This window comes from Lactuca virosa, chromosome 5 (genome assembly GCF_052849685.1).
Source record: "Lactuca virosa cultivar CGN04683 chromosome 5, Lactuca_virosa_CGN04683_v6, whole genome shotgun sequence".
NCBI lineage: Eukaryota > Viridiplantae > Streptophyta > Magnoliopsida > Asterales > Asteraceae > Lactuca > Lactuca virosa.
In genome coordinates, this window is record NC_136430.1 from 362,862,028 (window position 1) to 362,885,106 (window position 23,079).

Consider the following 23,079-nt stretch of genomic DNA (forward strand, 5'->3'; position numbering starts at 1 on the left):
TGGTTTAATCTATTAATTAAACTAAACTTTTAATTTAATTAAACTCAAACCATATCTTTATTTATGGATTTAATAATACTCTTTTAATTAAACGCTTTAATTAACTATTAATAAAGTCCATAAGAGTTAATTTGAATTATTCAATAAAACATCATAATTCCAATTATTAAATTCAAAATTAAAACCATTTAATTAATTGTTTAAGTTATGAACCCAAGAGTTTTAGAATTCAATTCTTTTTTTTCATAAAAAGCTTTTTCCAAATTCCAAAACTTGAGGGCAAGTTTTGTAACTCTTGAAAACCTTTGGATTCCATAACTTATGGAGTTAAATACTTGTTTTATGATGAAACTTTTCATGTTCCATAACTTAAGAACAAGTTATGGAATTCTTTAAAACATTAACTCCAAATTTTGTAACTCCATAAAAACTTTAAATCAATTTTTTTTAAAAAAAAAAAAAAACTTTCATATCCATAACTTATGGAGGTTTCAAAACACTTAATATCACAACTTTAAAAAAAAACTTTTGAGCTCCAAAATTTTATGACAAAATTTGTAACTCCTTAAAACATTTAGATCAAACTTTTAAAACTAATAAAATAATCATATCATTTTATCTTTTACTAAATTTGACCTAATTCAACTCATATAGCAAATGATTCAAATTTTACAAATAATTAGTTTTTCACACAACAAGTAATTATCTTAAAATTTGACAAACGTCATGTTTTTTTCCTTTTTTTTCAACTTGAAAATAAAACATTTGCATTAATATAACAGAAAACAACCCATGGCTCTGATACCACTGTTGGATTTTGAGCATTCTAACACTCCTATGGTGTACATGCAACCCTATAAACCTTGGATCTATGTTTTCTCTATTATACATGCAAATATTAACTATTCCAAGGTTTCATCCTAACTAGCATATTATGAAGCACCTATACTAAAGTTCTAGTTAGATGACATACCTTTTGATGTAGCTTGATGTCTTCAAGCTTTAAGAGCTTAGCCCCAATAGTGTGGAAGCCTCAAATGGAATCACAAATCACCAAAACACCTTGGAAGAACTTGAGAGAATATATATGCACACTAAAATCGGCCCACTCTTATTTTCACAAACTTGTGCCAATTTTGTGAGTCAAGGACCCCTTTATATATTATGGAGGATTAGGGTTACATCCATGTAAACCCTAATACCCATGACCTTTCATTTACATAGGATCCATGGGTTAAAAGCTCCATGGACCATCCATGAAAGTTTAGCCCATCCTAAATGAACTTGGCCCATTCCATATATATAAGAGTTCATATTTAATTAGTTCTTTTTGATCACTTAATTAATTCTAAATTAATTCTTGATCAATACTAATTAAATAATATGATTCCATATTAATATATTAGAACTTATAATATATTAATATAAATCATAAATATACTATTCTCAAAAGACTATCCATATAAATTGTGCCGGTGAAGTGCAACCCAAATGGACCATGCCGGGTCGGGTCAAGTACATACCAAATATAATTATGGACTTAGACATTAATCCAACAACACCTTCAATATTCAACCGTACACCTTCAACTGAGCTCAACCAAACACTTGATTTTCAATCCAAAGCCTTTAAATGTTGTTCAGTAACAGATACTCTATAAGCAATTTCGAAATATCTTCAAAAATTGTGAAGTTTCTCTGGCTGTACACTCACGAGGATCCAAATTGACACTGATTTGGCTCTGATACCAATTGTAAGCCCCCAATCTGCTTGTGTATCAATCAGATCCGTTTGATGGTGCGGAATCCCAATCAAACGGATGATGTCAGATCAAAATAGAAGAGAAGGAGAAGAAGAATAACTTGAATCTTGAATGTATTGAAGATATGAATGATGCTCCTTACACGAGATTCTCTCACACGCACTATTCTTCTCTCTAGTTTCTCTCTCTAGAGCATGCTCCTCTTCTCTAGCCATACACTCCTCTACACACTCCTCACCTTATATATATATGTGATATGGGCCGTACACGGGTGTACGACCGTACACCCGTGTATGGCCGTACACACAAACCGCAAACACATACAACATTACATAAAAATACATTTTCCTAGAAAAGCAAAGTATAAACCAATATTTAGACCCAACACCAACCACTATCATAAGATAAGGTCTCTAACAAACTCAACCTCATATGGACTGAACTAGTTCAATCTTAATTTCTTGCCACATGGCTGCACAAGGGCCTACCATGTCTTCCAAGTTGTTGAGTAGATCACCCTCAATGAACTTTCACAGATCAAGGTGCCTTGACTTATGCAAACAATTGAGAACTCATAGAACTCACATGCATATTCAACTTTAACTGGAATGAGCAGAAAAATAAGAATATGTCAACACGATAGGTTACAAACCTCAAATCGCGTGCTAGTGATAAACACAAGTTTATTCTTGATCAGTTCTTGAAACTTTTCAAGATCTTTAAGACTCCCCCTGAACTCTTAACATATAAGATTCTCTGTCAAGAAGAATTCCTTGACAAACAAATATCCAAGAGTTAGTGCGGATTCTTATCAAGGATGACACTTCATATAATTGGTCTTAGTTGGTCTTTGTCTTATCTAAAACATCACAACTACCAATTTAAAATGTGCAAGAGCAAGAAAACTTTTCTACTCCACATTTTATGATGTGTTATAAACCTACTTAGGATATGTTACTCAATGTACAATCTTGGAACGAAGTATGACTCATCTTCTTGATTTTAACCATTTTACCAATTCCCGATACCTCTCCTTAGTCATATAAATGCACTAAGATGTCCTTAGAGGATCAATTGTGACATGGTTCCATAATCAATAGGATGATCATAAAACATGATACTAAAGTACTCTCCCTTCCTTTCAGATTGGAGAAACTTTTATCTTTCTGCCTAATTGATTCTTCTTATTCGTTCTGCTATACATTGAAACTTTTTCAATGATTCAGAATTACACTGAATCCTGTAAGCATAATCATATTCACTAAGCTTTTAGTAAATCATGACGAATAGTCTTATTGGTCTTTGTGGTGGACCCGACCAGTGCACAACAATTTGTACTAGATCCCCTAGTCCTTTACTTGACTCACATATATATGTGAACAAAGAATTAGTCTTAATTTCCCAAAGATGAAAGTTCTCATTCATCATACAATACAAGTTGCATGATTCCAAGTTTCTGTCCAATTGAAACTTGGTGATGAGAATCTTTCCTTATTTGGTAAATTTAGACACTACCACAAATGAAAGAATCAAATCCATATTGCTAAAAATAGAAACATACACACATCAATTTTCACAAATGTCATTGTAAGGAAATATAAAATAAGATAAAATCAAAATTTTTCTTTATTTATAAAATGCAGAAAACTTGTCCTTACAATGCAAATACATATGAAAACTATGTTTCTAAATATTTCTAAGCAATCTATCATAACTCCTAAGCAGCAGCTCAAAACTCTGATCATCGAATCATGCGATCGAAATCCATCTCTTCGCAATCAGACTCAGCCTGCTCTTTCTTTAAGCTTCATTTCTCTTCTTCGATCCTACAAAACATCAAAATGCGATCTCATCACATCATGTATTAAAAATCTTCAAATAGGAACTTAATAGAGTTAGATAGTGGACTTACCTGAAGCAGAGTCATACATTTTGACTTTACCATCCTTATGGGGTCCTTAGGGTAGATACGGCAGCTTCACATCCAATGCTCCTTCTCTTGGCGATAGAAACAAACAGACTCTATCGGAATGGCACATGGGACAATCTCATACTTAGCCTTTCTCTTTACCATTTGGTCAAACGGTTTGACCTTGGCCAATCCCTTTCCATTGGGAAGAGAAAGCTTTTCTGGACTTCCATTGTCGCCATTGTCAATGTCCATGGAAGTTTGGGAAGTAGATCTTCCATTCAAATTTGCTTTACCGGTTCACCAAATCATTACCGATTCAGTAGCAATTAGCAAATATATAAGATCAATGAGGGTCACGTCATGGTCTGTCATATAGTAATCTTTAATGAATTCACTATATGACTTAGTAAGTGATTGAAGAACCAAGTCAACAGCCAACTTCCTCGACACAGACTCCCAACATTCCCTACCTGTCAATGTATGACTTCATCTCCAAGACATGTGCACACAAAGACCTTCCATCTTGGTGTTTGCTTGCCAATAGGGTTTGAGTGACCTTGAACTTTTCAAGTCGACGAACATGTGGGTTAGGTAGAACTATTGGAGGAGGTGGAGAAAGTGAAGTATGATTTCTAGGAACATCACCTTCATGAGGAAAGCCTTTTCCAAAAGATTCGAGAAGACCATAGTTGTCAGAACTAGACATCTACAAGGGAGAAATTCAAGTTTAGTTGATTTAAGTCCTTAATATAACACCCAAATGAAATATTACGGCTAGGACCCAACACAATAATTTACAATTCGGAAGACGGATGTCGTAATACAATTACAAACTATTTGTTGGTAGGTAAATGACGATTTACCAATTCCACCACGAAAATGAAATTTTAAACAAATTAAGTTTTAAATGACACTCTTAGATCTTTTGAGATTCATTGAACTTTTCAATGGCATGTTTAGTATCGATTATGCCCTTCAAGTTTGTGACTGGGATACCGAGGATCACAAACAAGGTGTGAATAATCATGCAAATTAGCTTGGTACTCTCGATGTCATTAATCATCTAATCAATGTGCCGCTTAACCACACATGTTCCATTGATCAATGATAATTTACGAGAAACCCATTGCCATCCTTCATTAGTCCCAAATTAGTGTGCCGGTTAACCACACACGCTCCACTAATGACCAATAAGGTGCAATGTGCAATTTCATGGATTAACCTCAAATTCACATTTTTCCTAAAGTAACTAAGATTTGGGAATTGATAAAAGTGATAGTTACTTTATATTTCATTATACTTTAAATGAGGATTTAAATGTCCTATCAAACCCGTTCGGCTAACGACCCACCACTGGTCAAGGGTGTGGTGGGTAAGAGTGGATACCCAACGGCGGTCATTTTACAGACCGCTTCCTTAAACACCCCGTATAGACCAGCTTCGTGAATTAGGTATACTAACGGTAAGACTGACCATTTACTTATACATATATAATATATTAAACTTTTAATTTTATATAGTATAAGGGTGTATTTTACACTTTTAAAATACTAGGTGGTTTAATCTATTAATAAATTAAACTTTTTAATTTAATTAACTCTTAGATCGTGTGATTATGGATTTAATAATACTCTCTTAATTAAACATTTAATTAACTTAATAGAATCCATAAGAGTGTAATTGAACTATTCAAAAAGAAACATCAAGGTTCTAAATATAAAAATTCAAAATTAAAAACTATTTAATTAATTTTTTAAGTTATGAACCCAAGAGTTGCACCTTTTGAAACCTTTCAATTACTAGAGTTAATGTTTCATTCAAAGAGACTTTTTAAGTTTCAAAACTTGAGGGCAAGTTTTCTAACTCTTGAAAACTTTTGATTTCCATAACTTATGAGTTTAATGTTCATGAATGAGACTTTTCATATTTCATAACTTGAGGACAAGTTATGAAACTCCCTTCAAGAACCATTTAGATCAAATACAACTACTTAAATTGTCATATAATTTATTATTCATCAAGTTGATCTAATCTAACTCATATAGCAAGGCAATTCAAATCAAATTACACAAACAATTAGTTTATCATATAATCTAGTAATTATTTTATAATTTGATAATTTACCTTTTAATTTAGATGAGGATAATTATTTTCATAACATAAAAATTGAATTTTGATCAACAAAACAACTTATAGTAATTATCCAAGTCCAAATTACGCCAAGAAATCCAAAAAATCTGCCAGACCCTTCACCACCTCGTGGTAATTTTGACCTCGTGGTGATCAGGCAGGGTCCAAAAAAATGATTTTTTTCAGCTTTGAACTGATGAAACATAGAATCGATTATAAAATGAATAAGAGTATAAAATCAAGTAAGAATGTGAAATTGAACACCGGATGTAAATATGATCTTGTTTCAGCTCTATTACGCTTTCGAATGTTTACAGAGTACAAAGACAGGTCTGTAAAAACTCTTCTCTAACTCTAGTAAATATCCCTATTTATAGGGAACAGAAAGCGTACAAAAAATATACTAAGGCATAGACACTTAAGCTTCGAATAAAAGCGCCTTAGTAAAATAGATTACAAAACATTCAAAGAGTGCAAAATACATTTCGACTAATTACAACATTTTGACCCTTACAATCTCCCCCTTTGGAATCATAGTCGAACTTCTTAATTTGTAAGAAGCTGGATGGAATACAGCATCACTCTTCGAATTTTCGTGTACCAGGACATAATCTTCTTCAGCTCTTTCTTATCTCCTTCATTGTTCTTCTTACAATGATTCATACGAACAATTAAGTTCGTATATTGAGACGTTGAATATCTTTCCACTTCGCATGCCTGGAATAAGAAACGTTTTGCTTTTCCAGCCTTGTCTTTTCCTGCGAAGACCATCCCAAAAGGCTTCAAGCAGATTTCACCATCAGTATACTTTTTCAATTCTGCTTGAGTCTTCGTAGGAGGCATTGGAGCTTTTATTTCCATACCTTTAGCTGTAGCTAACTCCACATCTATTAGATCCAAGCACTCATAATAATTTTCGATGAAAATCTTGATGTGTACAACCCCAAGCTTAAATTCATCAGGTTCAGTGTTTTGAAGATATGAAAACGATTTGTCTTTCAGAATCAACACAACTTGTATAAGATCATACAAGTTCATTAATGGAAAATATGCAATTGTAAATTCGCAAATATTTCCATTTGCCCTGGCAACCACATACTTGATATTTTGGACTGTGTTTTCGAACACCACATCCTTTTTCATACTGATTACTTTCTTGATCTTTATCAAAGACCAAACTTCCTCAGGGGCTTTTGCAAGAACAGCACGAAATCTAATTTTCATGTGTGTACCATCATCCTTTTTTTTGAAATTTCCTTTTGCTTTAAATTGAGGCATGATGAACATCATTTCATTTATTGGAAAGTCCAGCTGACTTGAATCAGTATTCGTAACCATATAACTTTGTTTTGGTTTCTTCTCAAACGGATACATATGATTAAAAGCTACCTTGGCCTCAATTGTTTCATAATTGTAGTGTTTGGACGGATCACCTTTGTCCATACCCTTCGGATCACTTGCACGCCGAGTCATTATGCTTTGAATCAACCTTAGTTTTTCAATTTCAGCTTCTGCTTCGGCTTTCCTTTCTTCTTTCGATTTTTCCACCACTATTGTTTTCCCTTTATCTTTCAAGACTGAATCATCTTTCACCTCCTTTGTTTTCGAACCACTCCCACCAGTATCAGTAGATTTACCAATCACAATTCCTTTCAAAATTGGTCTTGTAATTGGCATAGTTGTTACGACAGTTGAAGTAACCGGCCCAGCAGATGCTATAATTGGCTTTGTTGTTGGGATCTTTGAAGAAAACAACTTTCCTACAACCTTCGCATCATCACCACTAGCCTTCGAATCACCAGTTTTTCTTTCTCCCCCTTGCACCCCTGTGAAAATAGGTGGGGAATTTGTTGTTGGAAGAAGGTTTGATATGCGAGAGAGATGAGCAAGTTGCTTATTGAGAATTGCTTCGAATTGTAGGAACTTTTGAGATAAAAATTCAGGAGTAATCAGGGAAGAAGAAACCGGCTGGACAGATAGTTCTTTTAATTCCTTTAGCAAAGTAATCACCTCCAAAAAGTTGGTACGTTCTATTGTTGAAAGTTGAGTAAGTTGATGACTCAAACTTTCATACAATTTGACAAATTTTGTGACAGCGTCACAAATAATATCAATCTTCTGATTCAGAGATGCATAGTCTTGTTGAACATTTGCAATCTCTTTTTGCATATCTTCACGAAGGTCACGAATTTGCAAATTGACATCCTCCCTGACTTTCTTTACGTCTTGAACAAAAAGAACATGCCTTTCCTTTGTTACATTCTTTAATTCTTTCACATCTCCGACAAACTTCAAAGTTTGAGAATTGATTCGTAGTTCATTGTTTTGATCACTATGATCAACCTTCTCCAAAATTCGTGATTTTGAGTCTTTAATCATCCCAGATACTTTACTTACAACTCTGGCTTCGATCATTTTCAACAAAGTATCAACCTCTAAACTTGAAACAGACGAACCACCCCCCAGATCAGCTTGAGATTGAATTATATAATTCAACTTCTGATTAAAAATTTTAAATTGCTTCATTGTCATCAGCATATGATCTGGAAAATCCTCTTCTTCTTCATGAAACTCTAATTCCTCAAACGTACCTCCAAAACCTTCATTATCAGCTTCTGTCTCCATAAAAACAGTTTCTTGAACAGTTGAATTAGGTTTGGGTGTATCTGTGGATTGAGAAGAAAAAATAGAAGTAAAGGGTTGATTGATAATGGTTTCGAATGTAGGGGAATCAGTGGTTGAAGTAATTGGAATAATTGGTGGAGGTAAAGAAACAATATGTTCGAAGGCTATAGAAGTTGGATGACCTTGATCTTCTTTCTTCGAATCTCCTTCACCCAATTTGAATCCGTATCAGATACGTTTGCAGGGATGCCTGAAGTTCGTACCTACTCAGAAACTGATTTGGCAACCGAATCTTCGGGTGGTATGACTATTGTCTGCTCAGGAGTTGAACTTTCTGCATGAAGAGTTACTTCTGGTGTTTCAGGAATTCTTTCATCGTCATCTTCTGTAGACTCAGTAGAAAGCATAAGCTTTTGTGTCTTCTTCTTCTTCTTCTTTGACAGATGTTTGGCCATATCCTCAGCCCTTCGTTTCTTGGACAATGGAGAAACAGGTGCTGGCACTTCTCGAATTAAAACACCTTGATGAGTGACATGAGGTTTTCGGACCACTTTATGTGTTGGAGACTTGATTTTATGTGTTGACTTAGTTTTGATTCTTCGAAACATACCGGTCTTCGAAGGAATGATCACTTGCTCTTGAGTATCTGCAACAACAGGCTCAATCAATTGTGTCTCAGCAACAGACACTTCAACTGTTAGAGGCTTCTTCTTTGGAGATTTCGAAGATTTCAACTCTATGATTTTGTCTTCAAAAGAAGTAGTTTCATTCTTCTTTGACCGCTTGGATTTCTTATCTTCCCTTTCCAATAGTATCCCAGTTTCGACAGTAGAATCAATAGTTTTCAAATATGTCACTAAGACAGAATTCGAAGGATCAACTCTTTTGAGCATTGCATCAGGAATACGAGCAACAGATGGAAAATCCTCAGCACTATCTGTGAGATCCTTCGGATAGTGGTACGATTGAAAAACAGCTTTTTCCTCATCATTGGGTACCAAAATCCCTTCCTTGTTGTAAAAATATTGCAAAATCAAGCTCCAGTATCGTGCACACGAAATACCATGAATAGCATTCGTGTGTTCTACACTCTTTTGGAATTCCTTCCACAATTGTGTAGAATAATCCACTTGAAGATCATAATATAGCCCAACAACCATGGCATATACCTCCATTCTTCCTTTATCAAGACCAACTGTTCTCCCAGTTAAACATCTCAGAAAAATACCAAATAAGAAATTCCAGATACTTGGAAGACCAGATTTCTTAAAATCACTGATCTTGGATAGTTGAGGCTGTTATCACATTTCATTAAACATATGAACGATTTGAGGGAATATGAAAGCAACATACGGAGGTGAATTCGGAATTTCAAGAATTTGGCAAAAGAGTTTCTTTGATAATCTGACCTTTTTGTCATTCACCAGATGGAAAGTAATGGTATCAGAAGCTTTGTTGTAAGTAGCGGTTGATCCTGCTTGAGAAAGCCATGGCATTGGAACTGAGAACGAACTGAACATCGCCTTAGACAAAACAGAGCTCTTCGAGGCAACGATTAACATCTTCAATTCTTCCGGGTATTTAGAGACATCACCCTCCAAGTAATAGTTAGTTGCTTGAATCTTCATAATTGGTAATGAAGAGACATCATCAGTGGTATGAGAAGGATCAACATCAACATGAACAGAAGTCACCATTGTTAGGGTTTGAAAACTTTGAAGATCAGAGAATTTGGGAATTTTTTTTTTTGATGGCGTAAACTGATAATGAACCCTTGAATCCCTTTTTATATGTAACCCTGAAGTTTGAATTTGAAGCGGGATGTATATTGAATGATATCTGACATGGCACCTTGAAAAACGGACCATTACTGCGTAAAAGTATCCATGCGTCAAAAAGTAGCTATCACATCACCTTGAAATCCGGACAAAATACCATACGTCATTAAAAAAACAGCATGTATTGTTATCCCCAAGAAGATTGTAACCGTCAGAACCCTTCGTATGGAAGCAAGGCTCTTTCACTTTTGGGATGAAAAGCGAAGTCATATGCCAGATGTTTGAAATCATCAGCCTGAGTTGGTATTACTCAGAACCTCAAGGATTTCGTGAGTGTAGTGTTCCAAAGGATTTAGACGAGAAACAAAGATAAGAAAATTTTGGGATATTGTGATGTCAAAATATTAATTTGACACGAAAGCAGATAAAATCCCGGGCAAAGATTACTTCATTAATCATTAAGAGATATGATCAACTGCTTGTGTAGTTTCCCGTGAAATACAATCGAATACTTGTAAATAAGTATCGAAGGGCTTCTTTTATAATGCTTTGTGGGTAGTTAAAAAAATTTCGTTACATGTCATCCTAAACATAAGGTGATAAATTGTAACAGAAATTACTTGTTTGACCAGTGTAATCAGAGACAAGTTTGTTTTGAAAAATTTTAAGTGACATTGAAGTTCGAATGAAACTCACACGGAAATCATATTCAAGAAAAAAAAATTTGTGTTGGATCTTGTTGGGTAACAAACATCATGGGTTTCGAATGTTTGATCAAAACCACTCATACGAAATGAATATGATTTGGAGTTTCGAATTTTGGTACTGAACCAAAGGTTTCGTGAAAATCTGGAACATAGTTCCCCGTCAATTCCTTAAAAGTTTAGAAAATTGGGTTTCACTTTCATCACGGTCTCATGATGTCAGATCATAAACACAGATTTTTGATATATCTAAGTCTCGATGGGTTTGATCAGAGACCTCTCGGACATATGTCTTTGTGTGTGATCATGTAAGAACTTTATATGTAAAAAAGATGGATGTAAGACACGAAAGGTACCTCTGTTATATTTGGACAAAACAGTAAACTCTTAACTCATTTTGAGAAGAGTCAGGTAGCTCAGAGACTAATGTGAATATAAGCCTTATTGGGAAGAAATTTTCATATGAATAATTTCATTAAGGCTTTCGTACACACACATTGAGTCATTGGAGGCTTTGGACAACATGCAGTAGCATGCTTCTAGGGACAACTTAACTAGTTCGAAATATTGAAAAATTTATCGATTCGTACGAAAAATGTACCTGACCCTAGAACTGCAAGCATAATCCACTGTGTATCATCATGAATATCTACAACAAAGTACTAAAAAGAAATAAGAAACAAAATATTTTTGTTGTTTTGATTTTTCGAAAATAGAGACAGATAAAAAACAAAACAAAATCTTTTTGGCTTTTTAATTTTTCGAAAATTAAATGACAAGAAAAAACAAACGAAAATCTTTTTGGATTTTAAATTTTTTCGAAAATTAAATGACAAACGAAAATCTTTTTGAATTTTCAAAATTTTCGAAAATTAATTGACACAACAAAAGCAAACGAAAATCTTTTTGAATTTTTAAATTTTTCGAAAATTAAATGACAAAACAAAAACAAACGAAAATCTTTTTGGATTTTTAAATTTTTCGAAAATTAAATGACAAAAAAAAAACAAACGAAAATCTTTTTGGATTTTTAATTTTTCGAAAATTAAAACTAACTGTACTTGTTGCAAATACACGAAATTTTATCATCCCTTGATAAGTGACAAATTTACGAATTCGAAGGGGTTCGAAGCGTTGACTATGAATAGTAACCTCTGAATCAACCATTAAAATATATGATAAATTTACGAATTCGAAGGGGTTCGAAGCGTTGACTATGAACAGTAACCTCTGAACGTTGACTGTTATTGCTTTGTCTTTCATTCAGCGCCTCTGAATGATTCCTGGTCAATTATCATTCTCCTTTTTCGCATGGAACAGAATTTCCATCTATCATTCCAAGTCCTTCTAAAATTTTCACAAAGGATTTTTCATCTAAAGGTTTCGTGAAAATATCAGCTAACTGATCAGTTGTTTTCACGAAATGTACTTCAATATTTCCATCTTCCACGTGATCCTTGATGAAATGATAACGAAGAGCTATATGTTTAGTCTTCAAATGCTGCACAGGATTATGACAAATTTTTATTGCACTTTGAGAATCACAATATAATGGAATCTTTTTCATATTGATTGCATAATCACGCAATTGACTTTGAATCCATATAATTTGTGATGTGCAAGCAGCAGCAGCAACTACATATTCTGCTTCAGCTGTTGAAATTGATACACATGTTTGCTTTTTCGACTGCCAGCTCACCAATTTGCCATCGAGAAATTGACATCCGCCACTTGTGCTTTTTCTATCAAGATTACAACCACCCAAGTCTGCATCCGAATATGCTTGTACAAAGAACCCAGTTTTCGATGGATACCACAATCCTAATGAAATTGTTCCTTTAAGATAACGAAATATATTCTTCACAGCAGTGAGATGTGGTTCTCGTGGATTTGACTGATACCTAGCACAATTACACACAGAGAACATGATATCAGGTCTACTTGCAGTAAGATAAAGTAATGAACCAATCATTATCCTGTAAAGAGTTAGGTCAACTGCAGGTTTATCTAACGAAGGTGTCAACTTTATGCCTGTTGTCATAGGAACTCGTAACTTTGTGCTATTCGTCAATCCAAACTTCTCTAGCAGATTCTTCGTATATTTTTCTTGATTAATAAAAATTCCTTCTCTGCTTTGACGAATATTCAGTCCAAGAAAATTATTGATTTTTCCCATCATGCTCATTTCGAATTTACTTTTCATTAAATCTTCGAATTCTCTAGATAAGGCAGGGTCAGTTGAGCCAAAAATAATATCATCAACATAAATTTGAACAAGCATTAGATGATTCCCAACTTTCTTTCGAAATAATGTGGGGTCAACAGATCCTTGTTTAAATTTAGATTGTTTCAAAAATGAAGTTAGAGTTGCATACCATGCTCGTGGTGCTTGTTTTAAACCATAAACTGCCTTATCTAAAATGTATACATGATCAGGATATTCTTCTTTAATAAAACCTGGGGGTTGTTCCACGTAAACAGTTTCTTCAAGCTCTCCATTTAAAAATGCACACTTCACGTCCATTTGATAGACATCAAAGTCTTTGTGAGCTGCATAACTCAGAAATATACGAACAGCCTCGAGTCTTGCGACAGGGGCAAAAGTTTCTTCATAGTCGATTCCTTCTTGTTGTGAATATCCTTTAACAACAAGTCTGGCTTTGTTTCGAACGATATTTCCATCTTTGTCGGTTTTGTTTTTGAAAATCCATTTTAACCCGACAATCGAAACATTTTCAGGTTTAGGAATTAATCTCCAAACCTTGTTTCGTTCAAATTCAGACAATTCAGATTGCATTGCAACAACCCAATATGAGTGTTCCATTGCAACCTTAACTGTTTTTGGTTCAATTTTAGAGATGAAAACATTGAACATGAAAAATTCTTGATGAGTATTCAATACCTCATTCTTTGCACGAATTTAATCTCTTGTTAAAACACCCTCTTGTGGATTTCCAATTATTTGAACTTTCGGATGATCTCTTGTCCACTTTTCCATTGGCGGATAAGCTGGATCAAATTCCAAAGGTGCATCTTCGTATAAATCATCATTCTCTGAACCTGCAATCGAACAAACATCATCAAAATCATTATTATTCTCAATGTTTTCTAAATGCTCCCCCTCAACATTATGCTCCCCCTCAACATCAACATTCAATCTCTCATTCTCCCCCTCGAAAGAATGCTCCCCCTCAACTGGAGTGTTCGAATCCAAGTGCTCTCCCTCAACTGGAGTGTTCGAATCCAAGTGCTCCCCCTCCACTGGATTATTTTGCATACTTTCTTCTTTCTCTTGAGAAGTTGATGTTGAATCATCATTAAACTTTGTTAATTTAGAGAGATGATTATCATTTGCATTAATTTCAGCATCAACAGCATGATCTGAAATACCAAAAATTAAATCATAATCAATATCTAAGGTTTGTGAAGATTCAGATTCATCTTGTATTTCTTTTAGAATAGGATGGTTTTCACACTGCGATTCAGTTTTTTTAATATAGTAATCATCAAATGTAAGATTAAAAGTTTCTTCAACTTTTCGTGTTCTTTTGTTCAACACACGATATGCGACTGAATTATGCGAATATCCCAAGAAAATCCCTTCATCTGCTTTAGCTTGAAATTTTGTAAGATTATCCTTGAGATTCATAATAAAACACCTGCATCCGAAAACATGGAAAATTTTGACGTTAGGTTTTCGATTGTTGAGAATTTCATATGGAGTGATGTTAAAACGACGATGAATGAAAGATCTGTTTTGAGTAAAACATGCAGTGGATATTGCTTCAGCCCAAAGGTATTGTGGAAGATTCGCATATGCCAGCATAGTCCTTGCCGCTTCGCATAGAGACCTATTTCTTCGTTCAACAACACCATTTTGTTGTGGTGTGTATGGAGATGAAAAATTATGCGATATCCCTTTGTCTACCAAAAATGAATCAAGAACATTGTTCTTAAATTCAGTTCCATGATCACTCTTAATTTTTCGAACAATCTTCTTCAATGTTGTTTCCATCTTTTTGATAAAGTCAATCATGATTTGTGCAACTTCGGATTTAAGCCTGAGAAAATAAACCCACGTAAATCTGGAAAAATCATCAACAATAACTAATATGTACCGTTTCTTGTTGAGTGTTGAAACTGTTGATGGACCACACAAATCAATATGTAAGAGCTCCAGAGGTGCGACAATTTTCGAATCTATCGTAATTGGATGACCTTGTTTATGTTGCTTTCCAACTTCACAAGCTGCACATAAAGAATCATTATCAAATTTAAGTACAGGTAAACCTCTTACCAGATCTTGTACCACAAGTTTATTGATGTTTCGAAAGTTGAGATGAGAAAGTCTTCGATGCCAAAGCCAACTTAAGTCTGATGTTGCTTTCGAAAGAAGACATATAGCAGGTTTCCCTACTATCGGATTGATGTCCAAAGTGAACATGTCACCTTTCCTTTTGGATTTAAGTAAAACTTCGTTAGTGTTGACATTCGAAATAACACTTCCTTCTTCATTAAAAAGAACTTGATTGCCAGTGCCCACAACAAGTTGGGAAACACTTATCAAGTTATGTTGAAGACCTTCAACATACGCAACACGATTCACTGTGAATTGTCCGTTAGTTATCTTCCCATATCCTTTGACTTGACATTTTTTATTGTTCCCAGACTTCACAACTCCGGCATTCTTTAGGCTTCGAAAATCACGTAAATTCTCCTTCTTCCCAGTCATGTGACGAGAGCAACCACTATCAATGTACCATTTATTATCATATTGCTCGTCACATAGTACCTACAATCAGTGGAAAAATTTAGGTACCCAAGGCTTTTTGGGTCCTTGGAAATTAGATTTCAATTTCGAATGTAAGGAAGCACTTTTAACCCAATCACAAACTTTGGTTTTGAGACTATCAATTAAGTTCACATCTTCATTTAAAGGAACCGAAACATAAGATTTTGATAGTTTCGAATGTTCACTAACATTACCCTTCGTATTCTGTGTTTGTGAATGAACATTCTTTGTTTTGATTACTGGTTTCCATGCTTTGAAAGATATGTTCGAATCCTTAGAAGATAAACTTCCGTTTGATGAAGTATTTACATACTTTTCATAGGCTTCGTGAATTTGCTCCTTTGAAAATGTATTCGACTGATACATTTTTCCTTTGCCTTCAAGCCAATGATCAATGTTCTTCCTTGAAGTTATCCCTTTTTCATGTGAAATTTTCATAGTTTCTTTCTTTGTATGATTAGGAAAATTTGGCTTTTGAGGAACAAAATCAACTTTTGGATTGGTTAGAAAAGATTGACGATAAGATGTATCAACAGTGGATTTAAAATATTGACGTTGAAAGAATTTTTGATTTGGATTTGATGTATTTGGAATATTAGTTTCTGAAACTTTCGAAAACTTTGGTTGTTTATTCATTTCAGACCTTGAATTTTTAGCTTTGAAAACATTTTTGGATGATTGTGATTCAGACATCTTTTGAGACTCAATAATCTGCCAAAATATTTTCTTCCTAGCTTGTCTTTTTGAAATGTTATTTTCCTTCGAAAATTTGTCAATTTGATCTTTGAATTCCTTGGAGTTTAGTTTGACAACTTTTTCATTTTCCTTTACAACTTGTTTTGAATTCTCTTTTTCAATTTTTGATTTTTCAACCCATTTTCTTTGTGTTTTTTTACGGTGAAAAACATATGAATTCTTTGTTAGGTTGTTTTCAACTGTGCTTTGATTTGCAAAGAAACATTCATCAGTTGTTTTCAAATTATTTTCTTCAACTAATTTCTTTAATTCTTGTTTGATATTCTCAACATTTCCAGTAGTTACGAATACTTGATTTGGAAAAATGACATCATCTGTACACTTGAAATTTGGATAAACCACAGTATTCGTTTCAAGATAATGATCACCTTTTTCATTCATTACTTTTTCGAACTTTTGTGTATCACCATACACTTGATCAACCACTATTCGAGGAATTTCTTCTTCCTTCGATGATTTCTCTTCCTTCGAAATTTTCTCTTCTTTTTCATCATCGCTATCATCAGTTTGACTGTCTCTGAGATCCACGAAGTCCATATCACAAACTTTCGAAGTTGAGGTATCAGTTTCTTTCTTAACCATCAAATCCTTAACTTTTTCTTTCCCTTTAAATGTTGATGCAACATTAACAACAGACAATTGGGAACAATCAACATCCTCAAGATCACTAATTTCACTAATATTGTCAGAATTATCTTCAATATCAGCAAAATTAGATTGAGAATCAGATGTTGAATTCTCAGTCTTTTTCAAAATTTGAATTTGTTCAGATTTAGTCAAAGTATCATCACTATGTTAACTAATTCATTTGCATCAAGACATTCATCAATTTTGACAATTCCATATTTATATCTATCATCAGGAACTTTGTCAAAATCAGCTATTATTTTCTCACAATCATACGAAATATTATCTACCTTAGCTCTTTCGTATGCTAGAAAAGGTAGTAATTTTCTATGTTGCTCTTTACTTATTTCACATGAATGATGTAAATCAGTTAATTTGCCATAAAGTCTCTTAACAGAATTACAGTATATATTTCTTTGTGCTAGCAAAAGTTTGACTTCATTTGATAAAGTATCCCTATCACACATAATATTTGTTACTGTAATTCCAAACAATTAATTTTACTTATTTTCATGTCTAATCGCTTTTTGGTCTCTAATAACTCCATGGACAACTTGTTGGCCTCATTACTAGCAGACACAACAATTGAATCAAAATAAGTAACTGTATCATCAAAAAATATTAGTTCAGAGTCATAAGCATGTGTAGGAATATTAAAAGATTCGAGAATATTACGTACCTTTGTTGTCATTGGAGATTTGTCTGCTGTCTTGGATACGAAGCATCTTCCTTTCACTTCGAATTCCTCTTCATCTGAGTCCTTCTCCAACTTCGCATACATTGCTCCATGAGTTGGATTCCTCATTTCTTCATCGTCTGATCCGGATGACCAGATTTGATAAGTTTCATCCTCCTCCTGTTCACCCCTTGCGACCAGTGATAAATTCTTAGCTTTCGCACGAACCTCCTCAAGCTTCTCTGCATAATAAGCCTCATCTTTTACTTTATTTTTTCTCTCATCCTTCTTCCGAAGCATACAATCATTCGCAAGATGATTGGATCCATTGCAATAATGACAATCAATACCAGCATCACCTTTCAGCTTCTTCTCACTCTTTCCTTCAGACATTTTCGAATCTTTCTTCTCAACCTTCTTTTTCTCCTCAACAACAGTTTTACTCACTGCACTTCCTTTTGCCTCAGCAAGCTTAGCCTTCGAATTGAACGGATTTTTGAAAAACTTCTTAACACGATTATTCGAGTAAAATGCTATTGCGTCATCATCCGAATTCATGACATACTACTCATAGGAAATGACATCCCAACCCTGCAGGAAGTAAAGTCCTGGCTTGGGAAGTGTTTCGCTATGAAGGACCTTGGAGAAGCTGCCTATATCCTAGGGATAAGGATTTTGAGAAACAGGAGTAAAAGACTAATTGGACTTAGTCAAAGCACCTATGTGGACAAAGTGTTGAAAAGGTTCAACATGCATAACTCCAAGAAAGGAGAGTTACCCATCCAGAGTAACGCCAGATTGAGTAAGACACAAAGCCCTAGTACTGAGGCTGAGATAGCAGAAATGAGTCGAATACCTTATGCTTCAGTTGTAGGATCGATCATGTATGCTATGACGTGTACTCGACCTGATGTAGCCTTTGCTTTGAGCATGGTTAGCAGGTATCAGGGGAACCCTGGCAAGGCACACTGGACTGCGGTAAAGAATATCCTCAAGTACCTACGGAGGACTAAGGACTGGGTCCTTACCCTCGGTGGCAGTGAGGACTTGAGAGTTGTAGGGTACAGTGATGCTAGCTTTCAGACTGACAGGGATAATTTCCGCTCTCAGTCGGGCTGGGTCTTTACTCTAAACGGAGGGGCAATTACTTGGAAAAGTTCCAAGCAGGAGACAGCGGCTGATTCCACTTGTGAATCAGAGTATATAGCAGCAAGCGAGGCAGCAAAGGAGGCTATATGGCTAAAGAACTTCATCGGAGACCTTGGAGTTGTACCAGCTATAAAGGAGCCAATGGAGATTTTCTATGACAGCAATAGTGCGGTTGCCTTAGCCAAGGAACCAAGAGATCATGGGAGATCCAGACACATTGACAGAAAATATCACTTCATCAGACATCGAATAGAAGAAGGAATCCTCGTGGCAAAGAGGGTATCATCGGATGAGAACCCAGCAGATCCCCTCACGAAGGGACTGACTCGGGCTAAGCATCTCCAGCATGCTCGGAGCATAGGGCTGAAGGATGATATTAGTTTTAGTAGTTAGATAATCTTGAAATTTGTAAAATGTAATTGACATTTGATGATAAATAAAAGCTGTTATTTATGAGTAAAGTGTTGCTATCTCTTGTCAATCGTTTACTATTATTTCTTTTTGCATGTTTTGACTTCCAGAATAATTATGTTATGGTTTATATCATATTATTCAAACTCTCCACAGTCGGTCATATGTTGGAAGTAGATATGAATCAAGACTGTCATGGGTTGGCTTGTAGAGGTCTAAGATGTTAGACAAAGCGGGGCTACAGCACTCATGAGTGCTCATAAGTTCTGAGTATTGGATTCAACCCACGCTCACTTGTATCACTTCATGGAATTTATCTCGAGTGATCGTGAGACGGTAATATCATATAAGTCTTCAAACCTAGAGATATGATTTGTTGCCTATGAGTTGGTTATGCATTGATTGCACGAAAACGCATTGGTAACTCGATGTTATAAACCATGCCTTTGTGTGTAGTTCAACAAGTAGTAGAGCAAACATATGAGTCGAAGTTTATCTGTTCCTTCTAGGATTAGAAGCGATATCTGGGCCCCTCGATGATTTTGTTTTGACCTATGTACCGGGCCCGGTCAGAACTAAATTGATGTGTTCAGTTAAGTTCTATGTCAAACAAATCGGAAATCGGGAAACAAATGCTGGACAATAAGCAAGACCATGTTCCATGTATTTGTCCGGCTGATATCTAAAACAGTGGATTATATGATCACTTATCTAAAATGGCGCTTCATAGTTCAATAGAGTTTAAAGAGCTACGATTGCTGATCGGTTCCTGAAGTCATACTTGCAACTATAGTTATTAGACTTATCCAAGTGGGAGACTGTTGGATATAGTGTCTAAGTCCATAACTATATTTGGTATGTACTTGACCCGACCCGGCATGGTCCATTTGGGTTGCACTTCACCCGAACAATTTACGGATAATCTTTTGAGAATAGTATAAGTTATGATTTATTAATATATTATAAGTTCTAATATATTAATATAAAATCATATTATTTAATTAGTGTTGATCTATAATTAATTTAGAGATCAAAAGTATGACTAATTAAATATGGGCTCTTGTATTTATATAGTGTGGGCTAATGCTTATTTGGAATGGGCTAGGCTTGCATGGAAAGTCCATGGATACTCCATGGAGCTTTAACCCATGGAACTCATGGAAATGAAAAGACATGGGTATTAGGGTTTACATGGATGTAACCCTAATCCACCACACTATATAAAGGAGGCTTTGGTTCTTGAAATTGGACTAGTTGATGTGTGTAAACTAAGAGGGCTGATTTCAAGAAGTTTGTGACTATTCTCTCAAGTTTCCAAGTTTTTGGTGATTTGTGACTTCCATTTGAGGCATCCCAATTATTGGTTCTAGGCTCTCAAACTCCAAGCAATCAACTACTACTACAAGGTAAGTAATTCTACTAGTTTTATTTGATTCAAGTACCCCATGCCATGCTAGTTAGGATAAGAACCTTGGAAAAATAATTATTTGCATGTATCTTAGTCAAACATAGATCCAAGGTTTCTAGGGTTGCATGTACACCACAGGAGTGTTAGAATGCTGAAAACCCATCAGTATCTCCATCAGGGGCACTTCTTTATATTGAAAACTGCCCTAGAACCTACCCCGTAGAACCATCTCGAAAGGTATAATCCTCTCATGACATGCAAAAAAAACCCACACACATAAGGGGACTCAACAAAGCCTCCAACTTCATCCTCTTGAGATAAAAAAAGGGGGAATGGAGATAAACACTCACCATCCTTCTCCACGGCAGCCTCCAAGCGGCACTCATCCCAACGGCAGCCAGCATACAATCCTCCCATTCTTCCCCATTGAAGGAAATGGTTTTCAATGCGTTCGCCACAGTTTCGCTGGCACCCCACAACTAAGGCGTCTGATCGGAGAAAGTAGTCCTGCGGGGGTAACCATAACCGACCAAGTTGTGATTAACCCACAACCGCTTGTCCTTCTAATTCTTATTGAATGCCTTCTGGTTAATAATGAATGCATGAATGTGCCGCCGCTGAGAGAAAATATGAACGTCGGATTGGGTGGAGGAGTTAAACTAGTACTTAAAAGCCCAGAACTGAGGAAACACTCCCAGGGCTCGGCATGATATTACAAAACCGACAATCTTGTTGACATCGTTTGGAGTCAGATCATCCAAAAAGAAGCCATATTGACGCATAATCTCGTCAAAGAAGTCGGTCGTCGGCAGCCCCAAGCCTGCCTCGAAGATCGGGATAGGAACCCCGACCTTACCCTCCGACGGAGGAGAAATAATCACCCCTTACCTAGGGAACTACACCCCATGCTCTAGAAAAAAATCGAATCAGGCCTACAAGCCCTCGAACTCAGTCAATGTTGGCTTGAATGTGATAGTCAGTTTTGTCATTGCTCTCCAATAACAAAAGCGAGATGGAAGAGAAAATAAGCGAATAGAAGGAAGGGTCAGCCGAAGAATGGGAAGCGTAGAAAAGAAAGTTGTCCCAATAAGGGAAGTCTTAAATGAAAGGCACGAAAAAAAATAGTTACAATGATGAAACCGTCTACGCAGACGGATCCGTCACATCAGTGGACGTCAGAGCCACCTCCGTCAAACACGTGTCTTGATCTAAGCTAGAACAACTCAGCTATCTGAGGCTAACGCTGACGTTTACTAGCCTATCGGACTTGTTAACATATCCTCCTAGTAATACGTCAAAGATAACAGAACGGTTATCCAAAGTACGACCTAGCTAACGGTCACCTCCCTGCATGAGTGATTAGGCCTGGGCTCTCGCCCTCACGGCCTCGCACTCAGACCTTGGTGCTCCAGCGCCAAGGTCCAATTCAGGACAAGAAACTCCGGTCTAAAATAAGCCAAAATATTAGTGAACACTCCCCAGAGCGACAAGTGTAGCGCCCAAAGCATTGTCCTCTGTTAGTTATGCATCAATAGCAGATAACTGCTAGTGGTGCACGATCTGCCAATAGGAGTCCTCCTCACATCCTGTCGGCCTAGACATGACAAAGGATCTTATCGAGATCATGCGTAGAGGACAATAGGTATAAAAGGATCCCTTCTTCTCCAAGAGAAGGGATCGCCTCATTCTCTATCCCATACCCAAACCTACTTCTCTCATACAACCACTAACTTAAACGTCGGAGGTGATGGTTTTTATAGGTCAATATTAAAAATCATGTGATGGAAAAACTTAACCCTTAAGCTCACATGCAACCTATTTGGATCTAATTTTTATCTATTGATAGCTATAACCTATGAACATCAAAGATAACTAGGAAAACCCTATTATTATCAAAATTCACAAAGGGATTGGGGTTTAAATACCTTTTGATTATTGTTGTAAATAATCAATAAAATCCTTATTGAACAAGCTCTAGAAAGCAAGCACCAGAAATCTCGTGGATCTGACGGTTCCCACCCAAAACCCTAGAAACCCTAGAATGAAGAGGAGAGAGAGGGGGGGGGGGGGAAGAGAATGAAATTTCGTTCCTAATACTCTTAGGAATGTCATCAATGAAAATTGATGGCCTTGGGGTCCTATTTATAGTTTAGGTAACTTGCATGCAAAGCAAGATTTGAATTGATTAAATAATAGATCTAATCCTAATTCAAATCATTTTCTTTTATGCAACCACGAGGCTTCTGAAAACCTGGAAAGATTTCAATTTTTGTTTACCACTTGGAAGATTCTAGAATTGCGTCTTTTGTTCAACTATTGAACAATTACAATTCACCCCTTGCATCTTTA